The sequence below is a fragment of the Benincasa hispida genome, chromosome 4, assembly GCF_027475165.1.
Source record: "Benincasa hispida cultivar pf3 chromosome 4, pf3_genome.v1.1, whole genome shotgun sequence".
Classification (NCBI taxonomy): Eukaryota; Viridiplantae; Streptophyta; class Magnoliopsida; order Cucurbitales; family Cucurbitaceae; genus Benincasa; species Benincasa hispida.
Window position 1 is genome coordinate 38,092,898 of NC_143481.1, and position 27,450 is coordinate 38,120,347.

The following is a 27,450-nucleotide window of genomic DNA, read 5'->3' on the forward strand; positions in this document are numbered from 1 at the left end:
AATGGTTCGAAAAGATCACCCACCTAGATTCCAGTAGGCACAACAACAACCACTTCAACAGTCTAACAATAAAGGTACCAACATGTTGAGTTTTTTACCTTCGCTTGAATTTTTGTTGAAGGAATACATTGTTCAAAACGATACAATGTGTAAAAGTCAAGCGTCGTCTATTAGAAACTTGGAGATGCAAGTGGGACAAATTGCGAACTACTGAAGAGTCGGTCACATGGTGCACTGGCAAGTAACATTAAGGCCTCCAGACACAACAACAACAATGGCAAATAACAATGTCAAACTGTGACATTGCACCTCTAGTTGATGAAAGAAGAAAACCAAGAGAAGAAGACCTTCCTCAATAAAAAAAAACTTCAAACGCACCTAAACAACCATCCCTCGATGCTTGCAAAAGAAAAATGATGAAAAGAAATTCAAGCATTTCTTTGATGTTCTCAAATAGTTACACATCAATATTCCACTGGTTGAGATGTTGGAACAGATGCCAAGTTACATTAAGTTTTTGAAGGATATCTTGTCAAAGAAGAGGAAGATCGGTGAATTTGAAACTGCGACACTAACCCAGGAATGCAGTATGTTGTTCAAGAAAAATCTTCCTGAGAAGTTAGCAGATCCTGGTAGCTTCATCATTCCGTGTTTAATTAGGGAAATCGATGTAGGGCATATGCCATTGTCAATCTTTAAGAAGCTTGGGATTGGGGAAGTTAAACCAACCACGGTAACACTAGAGCTAGTAGATCGATCCATCACCTATCTTGAAAGAAAAATAGAAGATGTACTGGTATAGGTAGACAAATTCATCTTCCTAGTGGACTTCATAATCCTGATTATAAAGCAGATAGTGACATCTCCATTATCCTTGGGAGACCCTTCTTGGCCATGGGAAAAGTTCTCATAGATGTACATCAAGGGGAATTAACAATGCGTGTGGATGACCAAGAAGTTAAATTTAAGGTCTTCAACACATTAAAGTTACCTGATGAATCAGAGACGTGCCAGTTGATTGATACTATTGAAATAATTTAAGAAGAGGAAAGACAAGAAGAGCAGGACTAGGAATGTGAGGTCTAGACGTTAGGTGAAAGCACAAAGAATTTTAAATTGCTTACCTGAACAAGTGGTAGTCAAAACCAATGCAACCCTCTTTTAAAGAGCCTCCGATGCTTGAACTTAAACCACTTCCTGATCACCTAAATATATTTTTCTTGGAAACCATAGCACTTTACCTGTAATTATCTTAACAAAACTTTTTGATACTAACAAGGAGCTTTTATTGCAAGTACTAAACAGGCATATCGAGCTATTGGATGGACATTGACTGATATTCGAAGAATCAAACCATCTTATTTTATACATAAAATAAGACTTCAAGAAGGGACGACTGGGTTTGTTGAGCCTCAACGCATGCTCAACCCCTTAATGAAAGAAGTAGTGAAGAAGGAAATCATAAAATGGTTCGACGCAGGGGTCATTTATCCCATCTCAGACAGTAGCTGGGTTAGCCTAGTTCAATGCGTGCCTAAGAAAGAGGGTACCACTGTGGTCGCCCAACTCATCTAGAACAATCACCAGATGGTGCATATGTATAGACTATTGGAAGTTGAACACGGAGACTAACAAAGATCACTTCCCACTGCCTTTCATCGACAAGATGTTAGACCGACTTGCATGAAAAGAATTCTATTGCTTCTTAGATGGTTACTCCAGCTAGAACTAAATCCTAATTGCTCCTGAATACCAAGATAAAACAACTTTCACATGCCCCTTTTTGACCTTCGCATTTAGACGTATGTCCTTTGGGTTATGCAATGTATTAGGCATTTTACAAAGGTGTATGATGGCCATATTTTCTTAATTTCTTGAGCAATCTATTGAGGTCCTCATGGATGACTTTTTCAGTTTTTGGAGACTCATATTCGACCTGTCTTCGCAACCTAGAAGTTGTCCTTGCCCGGTGCGAGGAGACTCACTAAGTCCTTAACTAGAAAAAATTTCACTTTATGGTGATTGAAGGAATAGTGCTTGGTCATAAAGTTTCCATGGTAGGACTTGAAGTTTGTAATGCAAAGATTGACGTGATTGCAAAGTTGCCAGCCCTTGTGAATGTAAAGGCACTAATAAGTATCTTAGGGCATGCGAGCTCTTATAGAAGTTTTGTAAGAGGGATCTCACAAATCACGCGACCTCTGAGCGTGTTGCTTGAACTGAACAGGCCCTATGACTTTGATGGAAATTGAAAATGGCATTTGAAAAACTAAGGCATGCATTGATAACAACACCAGTTCTTGTGACTTTTGATTGGTCATAACCCTTCATTTTAACCTGTGATGCCAGTGACGTTGCGGTAGGCACAATGCTAGGGTAGAAAAAGGGAACTGTCATCGACCCAATCTTCAATGCGTCAAAGACTTTGATTGAATCTCAAGTGTTCTATACTACTACAAAGAAAGATATGTTAACAGTTGTATTTGTTTTATAAATTTTGAGCTTAGTTAGTAGGATAATCTATAACAATCAACACAGACCATTCTGCCATCAAGTACTTAATGGAAAAAAATGAGCAAAGCCTAGGTTGATCCATTGGGTACTACTATTGAAGAGTTTAATTTGGAAATAAAACACCAGAAGGGTATTGAAAACTAGGTGGCTAACCACCTTTCTCACTTAGAAAACAAGAAATTTCAGGAAGGCCCAACAGAAATTGAAGAAAAGTTTCCTAATGAAAGCCTACTGAAGATTGAAGACAAAGAAACTTGGTTTGTAGATATGGTTAATTACTTTACCACCAAGGAATTGCCTTAGGACTTCAATGCACAACAATGCAAAAGGCTCATACATGACAGTAAATTTTATTGTTGGGATGAGGTTTTTCTCCTAAACAAGGACTTGATCATATCATGTTTCGGTGCATTCTTGAGGTAGAAATTCAATGCATCCCCTCTAACTGTGACAATTCTCCTTATGGTGGTCACTTTTGAGGACAAAGGACAACTGTTAAAGTCCTTCAAAACGAATACTCTAGCCAACATTGTTCAAAGACGTAAGGGAGTACATGATCAAGTGTGACTGATGCCAACGCACGAGAACATTTCTGCATGAAATAAAATGCCTTTAAAAAACATACTCGAGGTTAATCTGTTCGACGTATGGGGGCATCAATTTCATGGGGACATTCCCCCTTCTTGTAGTTAACAAAACATATTAGTTGAAATTGATTACGTATCGAAGTGGGTAGAAGCTGTTGCATGTGCCAAAAATGATACGATCACCATTTCAAAATTTTCGACCAAGTACATTTTCTTTTGCTTTGGAACTCCTAGGGCATTGATAAGGACGAAGGTATAATTATATCGTATATAATTACTAATTTCCTTAATTCAAATTTGAAGTTTCAAATTCTCTCATCACATTATTCTAAGGTTTAATTCATTTGTGAGCTAGTAGGGGACCTAATGGACCTACAGATCATTAACTCCAATGATTCGAGATTAATTGGCTAAACTCTTTAAACCAAATTTATCAACATTCGTTAACTACCGGGACACTCCACTAAAGCCCAGTAGCTGCACTCTTCTCATTATAGATATATTTCTGTCCACTTGATTTAACCATAATCAGTAAGTCGACCCTTCACAAGTTGTTCGTAATAATGATTGGGTCAAAAGTTATTTTACCCTTGAGATTACATCTTGCTCCTTAAGTCCCATTGATCCTCTAATGAACAATTGGTTTTTTAACCAATCACCAAACCGAGTCCCTCTCGGGCCAATGAGAGGGTGGGTTCCTTGTTCAAGATCTGAGTCAGTACTTAAGGGAACAACCTCTCTACTATCCCTAAAAGTGGGTAGGAGTGAATTCCATCTTGCACCCTATGTCCCCAACTATCTACCCGGTTTTACTCCTAAAATGGGAGTCCTATTGAGGCGGCGCTATTGAGCCAACTCTCACTCATGCAAATCTAAGGATAATCTCGAATAAATAGGAGTTCATAGTTAACTTATGATTAAGGTCAAGTTACCTAGGTCATCGCTTTGAATTAGTCAATCTTAAACAGTAAACAACATTATAAAGTAAGAGTGACTTATTTCTCGGTTCGGTCTTATAGAAACTCTTTGCATAGGATGCCTCCACTTGCATGTCTCCACATGAACGATTCAGGATCACATCGTTTGTACTTAAATACAAAGTGGACCGAATCTGATAGTGTTTCCAGAATAAGGTACCCAACCTTATCCGTATACTATAGACCGTTTTGGCAATCTACTCGAACTTGATCCACTCTTATGTTTCCTCATAAAGTCCAAGTACTCATGTCATAGCCATGGATCTTAATTCATTGGATTTAGTTTTTACAAATGCAATTTACATATTCAATAATAGTTTTATTGAATAAACCTCAATAACTTCTTGCAAATAGAATATGTTTAATTTTATAATTTGGGAGTTTTAGGACATACACCCAACAATCGCTTGGGGTAGACTATTAAGGCTTTTATCTAATTAGGAATTGGAAGCATGCCGCTAAGGTGTCAGATAAGCATTTAATACGATATAATCGTGCTAATGTTTTCCTTCACATGCACGTTAGGCTTCACATGCACATTTTTTGCCTTTAAAACCCCCCTACTATACCCCTTTTTCTCTTCCACTTTCGTGTTTCCAAACTTTCTAGTACCCAAACTCCCTCAACTTCCTAGTGACCTTATAATTACACTTTTAATCCAAATTTCTATATTTCACCTATGTCTGACCAAAAGATGACTATCCTCTCCTCTTTTGAAGCCAAACCTGCTCCCCAAACCAAAAGACCTTCCATCCTTCAATCTCGCCGAAGTCGTCCTACTGTGATTTTGGGTGCTCAACATCCCATTTCTCAGATCACTAAAAATATTTATTTTGCACTTAAATCCAACTATCACAATGCCCCGTCCCAAGTCGTCCTCTGTTTTCCCTTCATTCACCCAAAATCCAAGCCTTCTCGAAGCCGTTGAACCCTTGGCCATAGTCCACCCACCGCGACTTGCCCTTTCCCATTCATCTTCCCCCATTGAGAGAAAACGTCCAATAAAGCTTAACACTACTAGGGAAGATAGGAAATGTTGGATTTGGTGTCCTAAATCTCATATATCTTGTAGTATATAAATATAAATCATATATCTATAAAATAAGAGGTATTTTATTAATATAGACTGCATTAATTCAATCCAATAAATTAATATCCAAGGTTATTTTATAAAACTTAAAAAATGTATGTGGTTGACATATAAGTCAATCATGTTTAAATAATAACCTAAATGGTCTGTAGTAGATGGATAAGACTGGGTATCTTAACCTGGTGACACTAAGAATACGACCCATTTTGTAGCTGTTACAATTGTTGTAAAGTGCTACAAGTGATCTGATCCTAGTCGTTCATGGACCATGAAATGAATAGTCTCTCTATATAATATCATTACTAGAAGAGACTTATATTTCACTAGGAAGACCATAGGTGACATGACCTTAATCTTGTGTGAGTTGTCAACTCTTGTTTATGAGAGCAATCCTTTGATTTGTATGAGTGAGAATGGCTATATTAGCTGACTCAACAAGCCTACCATTTTGAGGGATTTTACGAGTAAGGAGCTGGGAACACAACTACATAAGATGGAATTTGCTCTTTCCCGACCTTAGAGAATGTAGATAAATTACTTCTTTAATAGCTAATTACGAGTCTTGAACAATGAGGCCCCAACCTCTCACTAGCCTGAGAGGTGTCAGTTTATAGTTGGACTATAAACTATTTGTTCATTAGAGGAATCAGTGGTATTTAAGAAGTTAGGTGCAAGTACAAGGCTAAAATGGTATTTGACCCGATTATAGTTGTGAGCAATTTGTAAAGGGTCGACTCACTATTGATTGGCTATATCTGTGGACACATAAATATATCTACAATGCAAATAATGCAACTATCGGTCTTTAGTGGAGTGACCGGTAGTTAGTAAACATTGATTAATTTAATTAAAAAGTTTAATTAATTAATCTCATATCATTGGAGCTTCTAATCTATAGGTTCATAAGGTCCTTTTGTTAGCTCACTAAAGGATAGTAATGAGAAATTATTTGAATTGTTCAAATCACTTGAATGAATTTTATATTAATGTGATTAATATATAATATGGTTAATTATAGATGTGATCTATAATCTAAATTATGAAAGAGAGAAATATTTTAATGAGATTCAAATATTAAATTCATGTGAATTGGATTCATGAAGAGTTAATTAGCGTTAATGTTTGAAAGGTGTATGCATATAAATATGTGATGTTAATATGTTAATTAATTAACTATATATCAAATTGGATTTAATATATAGTTATTTAATTTGTATGCTAATTAATTAAATAAGAATTATTTAATTAATTAGCTTCAAAGGGTGGAAAAGGAAAAACTTGGAGAAGGGGTTGACTCTTCTCCATATAAATACATCTTTATAGCCCATTTAGGGCAAGAGATTCATTTTGTAAAAAGAATCCTAGCCTCCACCAAACATCCTCTCCACTCTCTCAACAAATTCTCTTTACCTTTTCGTCCTCCAAGTTTTAGAGACCACACATCTAACCCTTGAATCTTATAGCATAACAAGGTTATTCTTACGGGGGTGTCCTTGATCGTCTAAGAGGCAATCGTGAGAAAAGTGAAAGGTATTTTCGAGAAGATTGGGATTGGAAAAACATGAGATTCTTTTTCCCTTCTCTTCCTCTTGTCATAGCAGGCTTAATGTTAATGTTTATCCTCTGTTTTCTATAAGTAGTTCACTATTTTGTTTTCCATAAAATCGTTTTTTAAATTGAACAACGATCCAACACTTTTGCGGGAATTCGATTCCCTTTAGGGAAATAATTCGACTTGATGGCCCTGAATCAGGAACAGCCCTGCGACCACTACCACCGACCAATAGTGACTTAGTAAGAATAAGTGAAGTAAGGAGAAGAAATGAAAAACATGTCTTTGGAGATTTTCTCGAAAGTATTGAACGAAGGGAGGAAGGAGAAGGAGAAGAAAGTGAGTGATGCAGTCGAGATGGGATGAAGCAGCCAAAAAGAAGAATGATGAAAATAGAAAACTAGAGGAGTTAGAGAGAAAAGAAGAAAAAGCAGCAAAGAAAAAGAGACTTGAGGTGGAAGGAGAAAGCTTTGTTGTAAGGCCTCCAAGGAAGAGAGCGGGCGATAAACAAATTGAAGTAAGGACGTCCAGACTTGAGGCAAACATCCACAAGCTAAAGAAGAAGAAAAGGTATAAGAAATCATTCTCCCCGCATCCTCTTTGGAGTGGGTGGAAAGAAAATTCTTTGAGAGAATGGAGAAATTTAGATTAGGGCTCTTAAATAGTAAAGAAGATGCCCAAAGTCTTTGCGTAGCCATGGAGAGGAAGAAAAAGTTGCGTGAGGTATTTCTAGGAATAAGCAACATGACCAAGACAAGGCCTCGCACATGGGCAGAAGAAGAAAACCCAAAGATGACATTTGAGGCAAGCAAAAACCCATCTGTTGAAAATAAAAGGAAGGATATATATGAAAATATATATATATATATATATATATATATATATGTATGTATGTATTTTTGTAAAACTTTGAACCATAGGCCCATTCTGAAAAGGAAGAATAAAATTTTCGAGAAATAAATAAGGGTATTTTGAGACTTAAGCTTGCCGCATGTAGATTAAAGAAATACTTTTGTAGGAAACGAAATAGAACTTCGAGCCGATCAATCTGCCTAGCAAGTCTTAAATATTGGAAGCATGTTGGGAAGTCTATTAGCAGATCATTTCAAGTTAAGAATCTAACTAAAGCTCTAAAAATATGCTTAAAGACAACATTGTTATAAATTTGAGGGTGTGATAACTTGTAGAAATACAAGTTATTGTAGCGTTTTATTTATATTAATTAAGGAAGATAAGAAGAAAATGCTTAACTTGAGGAGGATTCATCAAAATAATTTAAGCTATGTCATCACATGTTTACAAGAGACACTATCCTGGAAGTTATAAATTTTGACATCTTTTGACGCAGGGTTTGGTGAAAAAGAAGTAAATGCTTCATTAAAGATGGAAGTTGCAGCCTTGATCATAGAGATATAAGAAAGGTAGTACAAACTTGCATGCATAGAAAAACCGCGTGATGAAGACTAAAGTACACGATGAAATCACAAAATGATATTGTGGTTGGCAAATTGTCAAATCACAAAACAAGTTGGTAGTCGACTTCAACTCAAACATGCCAGATTCAATGAATCTGTGACACGATCAGACGACGGATGTAAAAGTATCAGAACACCATTGAGAGATGTTCATGATACACTTTTGACACCTATAAATAGCTCGTAGCAGCTCATGCAAGATATAGAGACTTTTATAAGAGATTGCGGAAGCTCTATAAAAAAAAATACCTCCATCTTCAACCTCTTTACTTTACGTGAAGATTCTTAGTGAGAGCTTAGTCTATTCTCTGGGAAGTGAGAGAGTGTTCACCATTCACCTTGAAAGAAATCACTAGTAGTAAACAACATTGGAGCCAAAGGAAGCAAGAGATTACGAATGGCGGCTTGGCATCTCTTTCTATCAATTTTACATTTGTCTTTCACTTCATACTTTGTTTCAATAATTACGTTTGAGAACTCTGTTATTTTTAATATGAATATGATTACCAAACATTTTATCTCACCCAGGTTCTCTATCCATTTCATCATGTGCAACTAAATTTTCAATGGGTTGAGAAGATAAATTAACATTTTCCAAACGCATGCATAAGTAAACGCTCATCTTGTTTAATCTGCATTTAACTCAATGCCTAACTTAGTGAGAACTTGATTAGGTAACAAGTAGTCAACCACTTGAGAGAGTAAGTGACTTAGGCTATATTAAACAAGGAAAGAATTAGCATTAGAAACAAAGTTAGATATTCTGTGAAAAATCACCTCAGCATGCATTCTAGAGATGTAACAAAATGTGGCTTTTGAGACCAAGAGATGGATTCATTGCAAGAAGTTGAAGCATGAATGTCTATGTATGTTATGCTTAAGGAAATGTAGCAGATCTTCTTAACCCTACTTTATCCATTGCTTTTTTACCTTACTTCATCGTATGCTACTTTAAGTGATCGCCTAAGCACCACATCACGCTCATCATATCATCATCACCACCCTTGTAGTTATTAGTGTACTTAGTTAGAATCACACCAACATCGCTTATGATTTACACTTCACTGCAAGAGATCATTAAAGCATTCAAATAAGTCACGTTACTAAATCCATATGTTCGACCCTAGACTTACCAAGAAACCTTGTTTGGATTTATACTTGGGTTTAAACACAGAAAACTTGTGCTATGTCATTATCTTCATTACATACTTCATCTAGGCACAACTTAAGGCTAAAGATCATCCATACATATACACAACGATAGTGCGGCGATGAAAATCGACCCATTGAGACTTGCACCTTTAGCTTTTATTTACTCAAACTTGTAGCTTTCCTTTGCTTGTAGCTCCACCTATCAAAGCTTGTAGTTTCAACCTTTGCTTTTACAAAATTAGTACTCTTCGCCCACCATTCATGCACGAGTAATTTTATTCATGAGAGAAAAATCATGTTGCTCGAGTAAATTAAAAGACTAAAACTGCTCATTGTAAACTTAAAAAGACAAATTTCATTGCCTTATTTAAACGAAATTATAAAATAATCGTGAGGCAAAACTAAAAAATACAAAAACACTTATTATTAACATATAAAGAGAAGCCTACTGAAAATAAAATTTTAGATGTTCAACATTTCATGAGTGTGGCAATCTTTTTTCGCTCAAGTCAGGTAAGCTAGAGGTCCCAAGTCAGATAACCTTGATTACTTGATAAAAGCCCTTTCAATTCAGTCACAAGACTCTGCTATCAGGATCCTTAGTGTTAGGCATGACTCGCGTATGAACTAAGTCACCTACTCTAAAGCTTCGTTTATGCACACGAGAGTTATAATATCAAGCTACTTGATTTTTATACTCTATCACCCAAAGATGTGCAGCCTCATGGTGTTCTTCTAAAAGATCCAGGTTTATCCGCAGTGCCTCATCCTTTTTAGTTAGATTGAACTGTTTGACCTTGAATGATGGAATTCCAATCTCTACCAACACTATAGCTTCAGCCTCGAATGCAAGGGAAAATGAGTCTCACCAGTAGAAGTTCGTGATGCCATTTGGTAGGCCAATAACACATTTATCAGATCTTCGAGCATCGACCCTTTTAGCTTAGATTTTTATATTTCGCTTGATGATTTTATTGACTGCCTTTACCTCTCCATTAGCTTACAGATGGGCTGGAGATGAAAAGTAATGTTTGATACTAAGGTCACAAGATTGATATAATGCTAAATTATCAATTGACAACTGTCGTCAGTAATCAAGACATGTGGTACATCGAATCGACATATGATATGATTCCAGATGAAGTTGGTTATTTTTTGTTTGATAATTGTCGTTATAGCTTCAACCTCTGCCCATTTTGTGAAATAATTAACAACAACAACAACAACAAACTTAGTCTGCCCCTTGTGCGAAGGAAGTGGTCCAGTTAGGTCGATTCCCCATTGCGCAAACGGCCAAGGGCTCATAATGTTCATGATAGGTTCGAGAGGTTTCTTAGGTACAATCGCGAACCTCTAATGTCAATCACAAGACGTGGTGAATCTACGTATATCTCAAGCTATGGTGGGCCAATAATAACTCTTTCGAATTATTTTCTTCATGAGGGATCGAGCTTTAGAGTGATTACCACATACTTCTTCATGAATTTCCTGCATGATATAATCTGCATCATTTAGATCAACACACTTCAGAAGAGAAAGAGAATAACCCATCGTGTACAGTCTATCATTATTTATCACATAATAGGCAGCCTTGCATCTTTGTCATCAAGCATCAACTTTGTCATTTGGCAATACCCCTCCTTCAAGATACTCGACTAAGAGAGCCATACAGTTGTGATCCTCAACCTAGGTTTGGTCCTCTATCTCCATGGCTTCCTCTCTCAATATGTTAGGTGCCTTTAGAACCTCTATAAGTACCATTCTACTAAGCTAAGTGTCATAAGCCATTGCCAACCTGGTTAAAGAGTCAGTGTTGGCATTCTGAAATCATGGTATTTGCTTTAACTCTAACTTCTCAAATGAGCTTAACATCTTTCTAACCCTTGCCAAATAAACAACCATTATGTATTCTTTGGCTTGGTACATCTTGACCACCTGATTGACTATTAGCTGAGAAGCATTATAGATAACTATGTTGGTAACCCCAACCCCAATAGCTAGTCATAGTCCGGCCAAGAGTGCTTCATATTCTACTTCATTATTGAAGGCCCGAAATTTGAACCTCACAACATATTCAAGTCGTCCTCCTTCTGGTGACAATAACGGAAAACCAGCTTCGCAATTCTTTCTGTTGGATGACTCATCCACATAGAGTCTCCATGGAGGGTTATTGTAGCTCTGGCTTTCAGGTGGTGTTTCCATCATGCACACTTTCATGTTATCACTAAAGAAGGCATGAAGAGTGAATTCGACGATGATGTCAACTACTGCCTATCCTTTCATTGTAGCTCCAGGACGAAATTAGATGCATACTCCCCCAACTTGACTACCCTTTTCTTTAGTATGTCCGACGCCTATCGTTTTTTTCAACACTAGTCACAACGGTAAATAGATTAAAATTGTTATGTTATGCGCTTGGAAATATGGGTGTAACCTTCGGGTGGACACCATTAAAGCGAGGGCAAGCTTTTCTAATTGGGGTTATCTTGTTTATGCCCCTACCATTGATTTGCTGGTGTGGAATACTGGTGACTATCATTCTTCATTCTCCTTGATTTAGATTGAACTAACTGTGGAATTAGACATATCAAGATACAGGAAAAGCTCTTTGTTGGGCACTGATAACGGACAGAAATGCACGTTATCATAGTGCTAAGTTCTTAAACAATATTGGATTGCGTTGATGAAATATGTTAACTTGCGTCCATTAAGCATCGTTTTCATAATATTACGGTCGCATGTGTTTATCGCATTAGATCCGTTGATTTTTGTATTTTTGTGCAAAATATGCGTTAACGCATTGCAAGAATTGTGATCATAGGAAATCATTGGTCGAGCGCAACTTCACCACAAGGCTTTGCGTTGATCGTGCTCGCAAACATTCACCCGAGAAGGATCGTAGAAACTTGGTCAGTGCAACATGGTAGGCACATCTGGGTGAAAGGCTAATTAAGTGCGATGGAACAGAAAGTTGATGACAGTCGAATCCGAATTAAGTTGACAGACTATAACGGTCACAAAGTACATTAAGCTTTTCGGTGACAATTATTCGACGCATCAGTCAGAATTAAAGCCGTCGCATCTGTACAACCATTAGAGAGAAATTGCCTTTCACCATGGATGCTCTATAAATACCAAGGGCATTCTTCACAGAAGGGGTTAACGAGTTCAACAGTTAGAGATTTCATACTTCAGTTCGCACGCTTTTGTTCATAGTTTTCTTTCATTTTAAGGCAGACGCGGGGAGGAAGTTGTGCTGGTAGATCGTTCTGGTAAGCTTGGGAGAGTGCCGGAAGCTTCAAGGACAAAGAGAGGGCCGACGCCTGTGGAAGCGGGAACATCTTTAGAAAAGAATAGAGATTTCAATGTAAAAGCCTCAGTCAGCAAGGAATTGCTACCAGGCTCTTTAACTTTAACTTCCATTGTCATTTTGTACTCAACTCATTTATAAAAATGGAATTTCCTTCTCTATATCTATTCATTCTCTGTTATTCGCGCATGAGTAGCTAAATCAGTTGAATGGGTTGAGAAGCATTTAGCTAGCACAACTAGGGAATCTTCATTCTTTGCGATTATTCTGTATTATGTATGCTTCATTCGTCCATTAGAGATACTCGGGAGGGTATTCTAAGGACGGGATCTAAACTTGGGAAGGTCAGGTTAGAATCAAGGCCTAGGAGAGTCAGATTAGAAAACATAATATAAGAGATGGGCGCTTAGGAATGAGCAATATTTGTTATTAACGCATCCATTGCATCATAGAGATAGGATATAATTGTATGCAATCACCTTGCTTTCATGCATTTTGCATCATCACATAGGACAAGAGTAGAGACTTAGGAATAAGCTCTATGGACATTTTTACATTCAACACATGCATCCTAGACTTAGGAGCATGGCATTTACATTGGAAAATGACTTGCAGTGTATGGTTGTAATATGATCGCACAGTCTGACGCATTCCCAAGTAACGCTTTTTCTTAACCCGTTCGTCACATACTCATTGCATCTATCACAAACTTCCTTTTCTCAAATCCGCTGCATTTGTTTATTTTCTCATTAACGCAATCAACAACAACTTAACAATTTATTTACTCGGTTACCGCAAGGTTTTCATAAAAATTACCAACGCAATCTGTTTCACAAGTTCTTGTGTTCGACACTGGACTTACCAGGAAACTCAGAGGAATTTACATTTGGATTCCACTGGGGAGACTTAAGTGCACAACGCATTTCATCAACGCATATCATCCACATTTCCACTTCATAAAATTCAAGCATCAAGTATTTGGCGCCGTTGTCGAGGACTTCGGCAAAATAGAGTGCTAACGGTAATTTTTCTGATTTCTTTGCAGACTCTCAATCTCTGGCGAATTACGACCTAGAAATTGAGAGGACTTTTAGACGAAGATTGAGAGACCGCCAACAGCAACCACAGTTAGATAAAGAAGAGATGGCGGAGAAGCCTGGAAACGGAGCACCAAATGATAACAATGTCATAACGAATCCAATTTTGTTGGTAAACGATCGCAATAGGCCCATTAGGGACTATGCTTCGCCAAAACTCTATGATTTCTCCCCAAGAATCATGAGGCCTGCCCTCGACGGAAGCCGGTGATGCTGCAGATGATCCAGACTGTAGGTCAATTCAGAGGAAGGCATGGCGAGGACCCGCACACCTACCTCCAAAGCTTTATTGAAATCTGCAATACTTTTGTGTTCCCGAATATCTCTACAGAGGAGGCTCGACTAACTCTGTTTCCATTTTCTTTGTGTGATCAGGCAAGGAAATGAGCATATTCTCTCGAACCGAGAGAGATAACTTCGTGGGAATAGGTGGTGGAAAAGTTTATGAAGAAGTATTTTCCACTAACTAAGAATGCTAGGAGTAGGAAATTAATAACAAATTTTGAACAAGAAGATGACGAATCGCTCAGCGATGCTTGGGCGAGGTTTAAACGGCTGGTAAGAGGCTGTCCACACAATGGCTTACCAGATTGCCTGCAAATGGAGATTTTCTACCAAGGATTGAACCCCTCTTCGCAGACCGCTGCCAATGCGGTAGCCGCTGGTGGTCTGCTCGACAAAACATATAAGGAGGCAAAGAGTATACTTTATCGCATTTCCAAAAATCACGAGGATTGGAGTGAAAGCGATCAGAGATTAAGAATCAAAGAAAATGACACAAATAATGGGGCCATCGCATCCATACAAAATCAAATGACTGCGATGATGAGTCTGATACAAGGCATCGCAATTAATAATATGGGAGCGAAGAAAGGACAGGTCAGCGCAATCACTCAAACGACCCAAGTTGTGTCATTTGCGGTAATGCTCACCCAATGGAGGAATGCCCAACAAACCCGCAGTCGGTATGCTTCATGAAAGATAATCTCTATTCCAATACATATAACCCCGGGTGGAAAAACCACCCAAATTTTGCATGAAAAAATCAACAGAAAAGTTTTCAACCTATGGTACAAAAAGGAAGGCCACCCGGATTTTTCCCACAAAACAACAGTCCAGCACAAAGCCAAGCTAGCAGCTCATAACCACCGCAATCTTCGTCCTTAGAGAGCTTGCTTAAGCAATACATTGAGAAAAATGAATCAGTGCTTCAGAACTAAGCTACATCCATTAGAAATCTCAAAATCCAAATGGGACAAATTGTGGGCGAGCTGAAAAACAGACCGCAAAGAGCGTTGCCGAGCTCAACTGAGCTCTCTCGCAATGCTGGGGGTAACGGGAAGGAACAATGCTTAGCAGTCTCCTTGCTAAGTGACAACATGACTGCGGAAGTAGGGGAAAAACACATTGCGACCAACTTGAATGCGGCGACAACCGAAGACCCGTTGACCTATAGTTTGGAGAAGCCCGAGAAAATAGACCCTGAAGATGCGTCCACCCTTAAGCCTCTAGATCTTGGAATAGAAGAAGTCCAACCAGCACTAACTCCATAAAGACTGAAACAAGAACAAAATGAGGAAGGAAAAATCGCAATACTGGCTACAGCGCAATATGCTATGATCCCACCTAAAATGGGCGACCCAGGAATCTTCACGATCCCATACTCTATTGGAGGGACCTTCAGTGGCCAAGCACTATGCGATCTTGGTGAAAGTATAAACATAATGTCGTTATCAATCTTCAAACAATTGAATGTCGGCACACTTACGCTCACAAAGGAAACTCTCCTGCTCGCAAACAGATCTCGAATACATCTTAAAGAAGAGTTGAAAAATGCTGCAATTTCAATTGATAAATTCATCCTACCGGCAGTCCTCATTTTGGGTTATAATGCAGACGAAGATGCGCCCATCATATTGAGACAACCATTCCTTTCAACCGATCGGGCTCAAATTGATGTGCGCAAGGGTGAAATTGTAATGAGCATTCATGGGGAGAAAACTCCAGATTAAGGTAGTAAAGATCCCAGAAGACAAAGAAAAGAGAGAAAATCCACCATGGATGTGAACAAACCAGCCTGGAATAAGTGGTCCCTGAGTATTATATGATTCAACCTCATCAGGGACGCAATCTTTTTGAATATCCTTTTCCTACATCAAATACTTCATGAACTTTTATCTTACTCGTTATTATCTATTATCGCAATTACTTTGTTTACTAGTTATCTACACTGCTCTAAAAAAAACACTTATTGTTTTGTTTTAAATCATTTGACCCTCTCTTTGTTTATTTACATCGATCGAGGCGTTGGATTGCAAAAATGTTATGCGAAGAAGCCTCTTATCTTACTCCATCGCTGCAATCCAAAGAAGAGAGATCGCAAAGATGGATGCGTCAATACACAATGCAGGCGACAACGCAAATTTAGGGGTGTACTCTTCCTTATCTTTATTTCAAATTTTGCGCTATCACATCACATATTAGTTTTAAAAGCTTTATCACCGCATCCTCTTTGATTACCGTAATTATTTGACGAAGATAAATTTAGTAGTTTACCGCATTATGTTTCTTTGCCAAGTATGGTTTCAATGATGAAAAATATGCTTCTATTTCTTTCGTATATACTAAAGTCAACTTAGTCGTAAGATAGTCACCTCATGAAATATTTCTATAAGTTAGGGGTTTGCTAGCTTTCTTTCAAACTCTCTTTACAATGCATTCTAAGAACATCGCATGACTCATTTCAATCTTTTGGCAATGAGGACATTGCCGCATTTTAAATTTTGGGGTGAGGTATTTATTTTCAACCTTGCTATTCTAAAAAAAAAAAATTGAGAATAACAACTTCATTGTCAACGCAATGGGAAACCTATGTTGATAAGAGTTAAGTTGTGAAAGGCACTTACCCGTAGTTAGATGTCTGCATGACACACATGGAGGTAAACCAAAACAAAAGTAAGTCACCAAGATCATAGCATAAATAAATTATCGTAACTCCACTACCAAATAGGTATGAGTTTAGTCTGAGAAAGAGTGCATTGCTCGAAGTTGGATGTCCGCATGACACCCATGGGGGCAAGCCAAAACAAAGGCAAGACACTTGGATCAGCGCAAGGTCAGAAAAAAAAATATCAATGAAGAAAACTTTTGTGCAAGGATAAAATCATTTGACACCTCGGTAGAAAATTTTCTTTTTGAAATAAATCATGCGATGTTTCGGAATTTAGTAAAATCCTTTTGAAAGGTAAGCTTGCAGTCCCTAGGTCTTAGAAATATTTTAAGAAGGGACTTGAATAACACTTAAAGAAATTATGGTATATAGGATTTGAACGGAGTATTCTTGAGAAATCTAGGAAAAGAACATTGCGGTTGACTTGCTAAAGGAATCTTTAGCTTATGCTTGAGAACAAGCATTGTTTAAATTTGGGGGTGTGATAACGGGCAGAAATGCACGTTATCATAGTGCTAAGTTCTTAAACAATGTTAGATTACGTTGATGAAATATTTTAACTTGCGTCCATTAAGCATCGTTTTCATAATATTGCGGTTACATGCGTTCATCGCATTAATGTTGTTGATTTTTGTATTTTTGTGCAGAATATGCGTTAATGCAATGAAAGAATTGCGATCATAGGAAATCATTGATCGAGCGCAACTTCACCGCATGGCTTTGCGTTGATCGTGCTCGCAAACATTCATCCGAGAAGGATCTAGGTGAAAGGCTAATTAAGTGTGATGGGACAGAAAGCTGATGATAGTCGAATCCGAATTAAGTTGATAGCCGATAACGGTCACAAAGTACATTCAGCTTTTCGGTGACAATTATTCGGCGCATCAGTCAGTATTAAAGTCGTCCCATCTGTACAACCATGAGAGAGAAGTCGCCTTTCACCATGGATGCTCTATAAATACCAAGGGCATTCTTCAAAGAAGGGGTTAACGAGTTCAGCAATTAGAGATTTCATACTTTAGTTCGCACGCTTTTGTTCATAGTTTTCTTTCATTTTAAGGCGGACGCGAGGGAGGAAGTTGTGCCGGCAGATCGTTCTGGTAAGCTTGGGAGAGTGCCGGAAGCTTCAAGGACAAAGAGAGGGCCAACGCCTGTGGAAGCGTGAACATCTTTAGAACAGAATAGAGATTTCAGTGTAAAAGCCTCGGTCAGCAAGGAATTGCTACCAGGCTCTCTACCTTTAACTTTCATTGTCATTTTGTACTCAACTCATTTATAAAAATGGAATTTCCTTCTCTATATCTATTCACTCACTGTTATTCGCGCATGAGTAGCTAAATCAGTTAAATGGGTTGAGAAGCATTTAGCTAGCACAACTAAGGAATCTTCATTCTTTGCGATTATCTTGTATTATGTATGCTTCATTCGTCTATTAGAGATACTCGAGAGGGTATTCTAAGGACAAGATCTAAACTTGGGAAGGTCAGGTTAGAATCTAGGCCTGGGAGAGTCAGATTAGAACACATAATACAAGAGATAGGCGCTTAGGAATGAGCACTATTTGTTATTAACGCATCGCATGCATCCTAGAGACAGGATATGATTGTATGCAGTCACCTTGCTTTCATGCATTTTACATCATCGCATAGGACAAGATTAGAGACTTAGGAATAAGCTCTATGGACACTTTTGCATTCAACACATGCGTCCTAGACTTAGGAGCATGGCATTTACATTGGAAAATGACTTGCAGTGTATGGTTGTAATATGATCGCATAGTCTGACGTATTCCCGAGTAGCGCTAGCTAAAGATCTTCTTAACCCATTCATAAAAATTACCAACGCAATCTGTTTTCACAAGTCCCTGTGTTCGACCCTGGACTTACCAGGAAACTCAGAGGAATTTACACTTGGATTCCGCTGGGGAAACTTGAGTGCACAACGCAATTTCATCAACGCATATCATCCACATTTCCACTTCATAAAATTCAAGCATCAGGCACGAGCTTGGAAAGAAGCGAGACTGAGTTCAAATAGTTCTTGAGTTACCCAAAAGCCTGCTCACATTCCTTCTTCCACTCAAAGTTAGTTTTTTCCTAATACCTTAAAGAATGGGAGACACTTAATAATAGATAGACCTACGAATCGACTAAAGGTAGCTATCTTTCCATTTAGGCTATGTAGTTATTTGATTGTTTTAGGAGATTCCATCTTCAACACAGCTCGTAGCTTCTCTGGAATTTCTTTTGTTCCTCTCTGGTTTTCCATGAATCCTAGAAACTAGACGGAAGCCACTCCAAAAGCACACTTTTTCATATTCAGTTTCATCTGATATCTTCTCAAGGGTCCAAAGGCTTCGGTCAGGTCGTCTACATTGTGGCTCACTTTCTTACTCTTTACCAGCATATCATCCACATAGACCTCCATGTTCATACTAATAAGTAGAGCAAAAATTTTATTTACAATACATTGTTAAATGGCTCTTGCATTCTTCAGCCCAAACGACATTGCAGTATAACAATGACAAAATAGGTTTCCTCTTAATTTAGGATGTGCATTCTAATCTGGTTATACCCTAAATTACCATCCATGAAGCTTAATAGCTGTGGCCAGCAATAGCATCAACGAGTTTGTCTATTCTCGAAAGTGGGAAGCTATTCTTTCGGCATGCTTTATTGAGATCAGTGAAGTTGATGCACATTCTCCATTTCCCGTTAGCTTTTTTGACGAGTACTACATTGGACAACCATTATGAGTAGTGGACCTTCTGAATGAACTTTGTCTGCAATAAAACGTCCTCCTACTTAGCTATTATCTCATTATGAGCATGGTCAAAGGCTTGTCTCTTTCGGCACGCTGGTTTGTAGCTTGGGTCAATGCTAAGTCGATGCACCATCACTTGTGGGTCCATTCTCGACATGTCATTTGCAGACCAGGCAAACACATCTAAGTTACTTCTAAAAAAAGCTATAATAGCTTATCTCTTATTAACTCCCAGCCTTGTCTCAATATATTCTCTGGGTGTCAGATTGTAATGGGATAGACTCTAATGGCTCAATTGGCTTGCCCTGAGGTTTGAACTCAGCTTCTTGCTCGGGATTGGTAACTTCATCTAGGTTTACTTCTATAATGACTCAACTTTCTAGGACACCTAATAAAGTTGTTACTTCATGCAAGCAGAAACTTGTACTTAAACATTTACATTTAAAATAAGAAAGTTAGAATGTTTAAATTAATAAAGAATTCAAATCAAATTTTCAGCTCAAAGATTCATGAAGTTTTTATTTGGGGTACCCCTAAAAGTTGAAATTTAAAACAAGGGAATATAACATTAAAAAAAAAATCTTAAACACTTAAGTTCTATCAAAATGTCAATCATGAAAAGTAGGAAAACATGGAAACGACGCAAGAACTCATATGCGAAAGTGTTTCCATTTGGCAGTGACATTGATTCATCTTGTCACTTGCCCGTGTATCCTTCCTCTTACCTGAAAAACATGTAAGCATAAAGGATGAGTATAAAATATTTAGTAAATGATCCCATTATTGAGATCGGGCTAAGCAATCATATGCAGTGAATGCTTGAGGCTAGTGGGACATGTGTACTGTAATTGTTTCTATATAACCATTTAAAAGGATAATCTCACTCGCCCCAGCTCGCATGTCCAATGGCCTCATGGCACATCGTCAAAAACATGCACGTTGTTGGAATTGGTCTCCCAATTCTCCCAGAGTCTCGTTGTTTGTAATATATACACATTGTTATGAATAAAATAAGAGTTATTACATTATGGCATTTACTCATATCCAATAAACAAAGCTCCATGGTTATTGTATGTAAACTTATGCATGTATATGAGATATACTAGTGGATCATGCCTTAAGTGATAACCTAAATAGGTCTGTAGTATAAGGATTAAGGTGGGATTCCTGATCCTGGTGACATTACGGATACGACCCGCTTTGTAGAAGTTTACAAGTATTATGAACTACTACAGATGGTAGATCCTGGCCATTCATGTGGAGACATGCGAGCAGGGGTGTCCTATACAAAGAGTTTGTATAAGACAGGACCACAAAATGATTCGTCTTTGTATATAATGCTATTGATACTAAAGACTTACATCTTACCTTAATGACCATAGGTGACATTACCTCAATCATGATTGTATTGGGAACTCTTGCCTTTGAGGGCGGTCCTTTGATTAGTATGGGTAAGAGTGGCCAAATTGCCAACTCAACATGCCTACCTTTTTGGGGACTCATCTGATTTGAGAGTTGAAAACTCAGTTACACAAGATGGAATTCACTCCTTCCCTGAAGCAGGGGTATGTAGATAAATTGCTCCCTTAAGGCTGATTCTGGGGCTTAAACATAGTGGCCACAGTTTCTCTTTGGAAGAGAGGACTCAGTCATAGTAGGACTATGATTTATGTTCATTAGAGTGATTAGTAGTACTTAAGGAGTTAGATGTAACTACAGTAGCATAACTGTTATTGGCCCAGCTCTACTTACGAGCGATCTGTGAAGGGTTATCGCACTGTTGATTGGTTAAGATGGACACATAATATATCTGTACTAAGGAGAGTTCAGCTGTCGGTCTTTAGTGGAGTGCTTGGCATTTAACGGATTGTGGATCCTGTGACTAAAGAGTTTAGTCAGTTATTCAGGTATCGTTGGAGCTTCGAGCTACAGGTCCATTAAGTTCCCTTGGTAGCTCAATGGATTCAAGTTGAGGATCAGTTTTTGGTGTTGATTTGAAATGTTCAAATTGACAAGAGGTAATTCGATTATATATGATATGATCGGTATGATGTATGAGATAAATCAAGTGGAAAATTAATATAAATGAGATTTACATTAAGGACCATGGAATAGAAAAAGAGCTATGGTCTATATGTTTCATGAGATTAATTATTAAAACTACAAGTTATAAATATAGTATGGTAAGTTGGTTATCATATATATTTATAATAATATTAATTATTGGATAATTATCTCTTTTTCTCTAATAATCAATTGAGTGGGGGGGAGGGGGGTTATTGGTGGTTTCATGGTAACCGTGAGATAAAAGGAAAAATGTTTTCCTAAATTTAGTAGTTTTTGTATTGAGATTTCCATTCTCAAGAAGTTGTCATGGTGACTGTCAAGTAAATACGATTTATTAAACGACAGCTGAAGAGAGACTAGACAAGCGTGGAGTGTTTCTATATGATAGTCACTCAGCTGGCCGATTAGCTAAACGATCGCATAGCGTTTGTTAAATTATTGGGCATTGTTTATACGATAAACTTTGACATCTCCCACTTACTCAATCGTTTACACGATTGTCATCCTCCAGCCTCGTCCTTTAACTAAGTCCACACAGAGCCCACACTTCTGGATTCTCACACCGAGAATACCAAGGTAGCCATTGTGGTGGTGTCCTACTCAACTCGACATAGTCATGGTTATTGGAGGTCGTTCACTGTGTTCGTTATCTGGGTGATTGTTGTGTTTGAGATTGTTGTGGATCGTACAGTGTAGCAGTTGTAGTGTTCGAGCGTTCGGGTTGCAGTCTTGGAGTTTGTTCGAGCGTTCGTGATCAAGGGAGATTGGAGATGAGTTTTCAAAGGTATGTCTGTACTATCCCTTGATCTTTAGAAAAGCATGTTGTAATTTCGTTTTGTGCATGACCATATGTTTCCATTTTTTGACTGTAATTGTTAATGTTCATACACGATTGAAATTTGGAACGATCTTTCCGCTGCTCATGGAAATCCTCATGTCTGATTTCCTTCAAAAGTGAACCTATCGATTCACATAATTGTATCATGCAAATGAACCCATTAGTTCATGCACGTCTAGTAGCCTGTGAAGGGAAAACCATCGAAGGTTTTTGCAGCGGAAAGCAGGGATCAATCCCAAAATTTCATATTTCACAGAATTTACAAAGTTACAAAATTAAGAAGAAATTATGCATTAAAATTAAATTTACAGCATGCTATTCAAAAGGGAAAAAGGGAGAAGAAAGACTTACCCTTTGAAGAACAAATTCTTCACGAACTCCCTCGAATGGATCACGATCTCTTCTTTCAAAAGGGACACCACCAAGAGAGGAGCTTTCTGTATTCTCCTAGGGTTTGAGAATAAGCAGAAAGTGTGGGCTCTGCCTTAGGGTTTTGGAAGAGGAAGGAGATGAAGAGGAGGAGGGGGAATTTTTTAGAGAACTTTTTCTTTGTATAATTTCCTTCAGAGAGAACCTTTCTCCCGAGTTTCAAGGGGGAAGATGAATGAACATCAGACAACTTATATCCTCTTCCTACATCACGAATTTAGTTGAGATAAATTAAGGGGATGGAGTTATAACTCCCACCCTTTAATAATTAATATTAAGTTACTAAAAATTAAATTAATAATAACTATACATATAATAACAATCTTATTATATGTATATAAACTATATGTTATATCCATATAATACATAATCTATAGTTACGTATTGTATCAAATACAATATAACCTTTTGATTTATTTTCTCTCAACCATACATGGCATTTAATATAAATCACATTTACACTAAATTCACTTATATGAATCTCATCCATATAGTTTGAATCATATTCAAATTCCTCTCATATTAACTTATATAATAATGTATCAGATACATTATATTAATTATATCACATATATAATTAATTTAATTAATTTTGTCATATATAATTAATTTTCTCAATTAATTTGAACACTTCAAATTAATTCAAAATTAATTCTCAATTAAATCCCTGTTGAGCTACAGAGGGGACCATATGGACCTGTAGATTGAAGCTCCAATGGTACTTGGATAATTAATTAAACTCTTTAATTTAATTACCCAACCTCCATTAATTGTCAGTCATTCCACTAAAGACCGAGAGCTTTAGTCCTCGCACTACAGATATATTTATGTGTCCATTGGATATAATCAATCAAAAGTGCGATGATCCTTCACAAATTACTCGTAAATACTGTTGGTCCAAAATTACTGTTTTGTCCCTGTAGTTACATCTAACTCCTTAAGTACCACTAATTCCTCTAATGAACAATAAGTCATAGTCCAACTATGTCCCAATCCCTCTCTTGCCAAAAAAAGGGTGTGACCACTATATTCAAGCCCCGAATCAACTCTTAAAAGAGCAATTTATCTACTTATCCCAACATCGAGGAAGGAATGAATTCCGCCTTGTGTAGTTGTGTTCCCAGCTCTCAGTCAGAAAAATCCCCAGAATGGTAGGCTCGTTGAGTTGACAATCTGGCACTCTCATATATACAAATCAAAAGACCACCTTCATGAGCAGGAATGCATAACTCACTCAGGATTCAAGTCATGTCACCTATGGTCATCCTAGTGAAATGTAAATATTTATTATTAACGACATTATATAATGAGACTAATCATTTCATGGTCCGGTCATATACAAACTCTTTTTATAAGAAACCCCTGCTTAGATATCTCCACATGAATGATCGGGATTAGATCATTTATAGCACTTTACTACACTTGTAATACCAACAAAGCGGGTCGTATTCATATTGTCACAAAGATAAGATACTCAGACTATCTATCTACTACAAACCGTTTAGGTTATTATTTAAACAAGATCCATCTGTATGTCTCTATATACTTGTTTAAATTACATAAAATAAACTAGGATCTTTAGTTTATTGGATTGAGTGTATGCTTATAAAATAACAATTATTTTATTAATAACATCTTGTTTATACAATGTTTACAAACTACGAGAATACAAGAGATTTAGGACACCAATCCCAACAGCCTTATGGTGTACCATCCAAACATGGAATTGGGCCCGCTGGTCCACTGTATCAAAACATGCTCGACACAAGACAGTAGATTGCCCCTATTGGTCTAACATGTATCACATACATAAATCCCGTAAGTGGTCTCACAACCTAAATCATAACATAACATATAGTTTCAACATATTAATAATCCTCATAACTTTCATGCATAAAACAGAGTAACACATATACCAAATTATGCTTCTAAAATCCATTAAATAACTTGATAATTCTGAACTAGGCCACCTGGTACGAAGGCACCGATAATGGTATCACTTACCTCAAATAAAATTTAGAAAAATTTACCATAACAAAAAAACTCCAACAGTTTACTTGAACTAAAACAAAAATCCTGCTGAAAACACCCTTGACGATGATGGAAAGCCTGCTTCTGCCTCAGAAACTCCTCTAAACTCAAATCTAAAATCCAAACATACTAGTTTAAAATAAATTAACCCAAAATTAAGTGGGCATTCAAGATAATTCAAGAAACCCACAAGAAAACACCAAAATCTCACCTAACTAGTAGATTCGACAAAAAAGCGACAGCAGTGAGGACTATGGCAACGCCCGTTCGAGGCTGACCGTCAATATCCGCTTGTGGTGGTCGACAACCAACATGAAGGCAATAACACGCGATAGTAAATCAAAGGTAAGGTGACGAAAACCTATGCGGACGTAAACTACCGGCGGCGAACTGACAGCTGGCCAGCAGATTTGAAGTGAATCGGCACGACTGACAGAGAACTCGAGCTATGACTAGAAGCAACGTTGATGCAACGACATCGGTCTGGTTCATACGAAGGAGAAATGAGAGAGAGAATCAGGGGGGAAGGGTTTGAATACTTCAACTTTCCCTTCCTCTTTTTTTTTTCCATTTTCTCAAATCTCCTTACAAATATATAAATCCAAATTCTAATTGGATTTCAAATAAATATATATCCTAATTCTTCTTTCCCAATTCAAAATTATCAATTTTTTTTTATCTTAAATCCCATATTATCACTTACATAAATTCCAAATCCTTAAATTATTTTACCCAACTTCCCCTTAAATTAAATTCAAACTCTCCTTGAATTAAAATTTAAATTCTCAAATCCTTCAACGAAGTAAGTCTTAAATTGAATCATCCTTGCACAACAATTCAATTTAACCTCGAAATCCAAAATTGAAGGGATTGAACCTCGTGCGGAAGCATATGAATGCCATATGGTTTAATTTTCAATTTGAAAAAAAAAATTAAAAATACAGAGAATCACATAAAAATTCATACGATAAACATTGTCCAAAACCAGCATGCTATAAGGAGATGGAAAAGAAGAAAATTAATACTCACCCTTGAAGACAATTGCTCTTCATGTTTCCTCCCGGATCTCACGAACAGTCACCTTTTTCAGTCTCACCACCACGAATGCAACAAAGAAGAAAGAACTAATGGGCACCACAACGAAGGCTTCCTCGTTATTCTCTATGATGAGAATCAACTAAGAGTTTGTAGGCTTCAGTGAGATTAATTTGGGAGAAAAAAAAAAAAGAAGAGATTTTTTTATGAGAGAGTTTACATAGTGAATTTCATAAAGAGTGTAACATGAGGGAGAATCCAAAGGGAACGAAATAAGAAAACTCATTCTCTGTTAAAAACCACCCACATTGTTATGAGAGATTCAAGAAAAAAGGAGTTGTAAAACTAACTCTCTCTCTCAAATTATTAAATATTCAAAAAAAAAATATTAAAGAAACATAATTTGAATATTAAAACACATATACTAACCAATTTTAGTATATATAAATAATTAACCATATGTTATATCATATATAATATATAAACTATAGTTTATATTATATCACATATAACATAACCTATAGTTTATTAGTCTCTCATATAACCTATAATATTAATATGAATCATATTCATATTAATTTTAACCTATAGTTTTTATTTGAATTACATTTATATATTAATATTTGAATCATATTCAAATATTTATTTCTCTTACTAAAACTTTATATTATGATGTATCATATACATTAATTGTATTTTATATAATTAATTCCTTTTAATTAATTCGAACAATTTAATTTGATCCAATATTAATTCGATTCTCCTTAATCCTAATAGAGCTAACGAGAGGACCTTATGGACCTATAGATTAAAGCTCCAATGATATTTGATTGATTAATTAAACTTGTTAATTAAATTAATCAACCTTCATTAACGGTCACTTCACTAAAGACCGACAGTTGCACTCTTCGCGTTATAGATATATTCCCGTGTCCATTAGATATAACCAATAAACAGTGCGTTGACCCTTCACAAATTGCCCGTAAGTACAACTAGGTCAAAATTACAGTTTTACCCCTATAGTTACATCTAACTCTTTAAATACCACTGATCCCTCTAATGAACAACTAGTTATAGTCTAACTATAACTGAACTTCTCTCGAACCAGGAGAGGGTGTGGTGCCACATTGTTCAAGCCCCAGAATCAGCCTTTGAGGGAGCAATTTCTCTACTTACCCTAACAATAGGGAAGGAATGAATTCCTTCTTGTGTAGTTGCATTCCAGCTTTTCAATCAGACAAATCCTTAAAATGGTAGGCTTATTGAGTCAGCGAATCTGGCCACTCTCACCCATACAAAGCAAAGGATCACCTTCATAGACAGAAGTTCACAACTCACTCAAGATTCAGGTCAAGTCACCTATAGTCATCCTGGTGAAATGTAAGCCTCTTCTAGCAACGATGTTATAAAGAGAGACTATCCATTTTGTGGTCTCGTCTTATACAAACTCTTTGTGCAGCATACCTCTGCTCACATGTCTCCACATGAATGATTAGGATCAAATCATTCGTAGCACTTACAACAATTGTAACAACTACAAAACGGATCGTATTCGTAGTGTCACCAGGATAAGGTACCCAGCC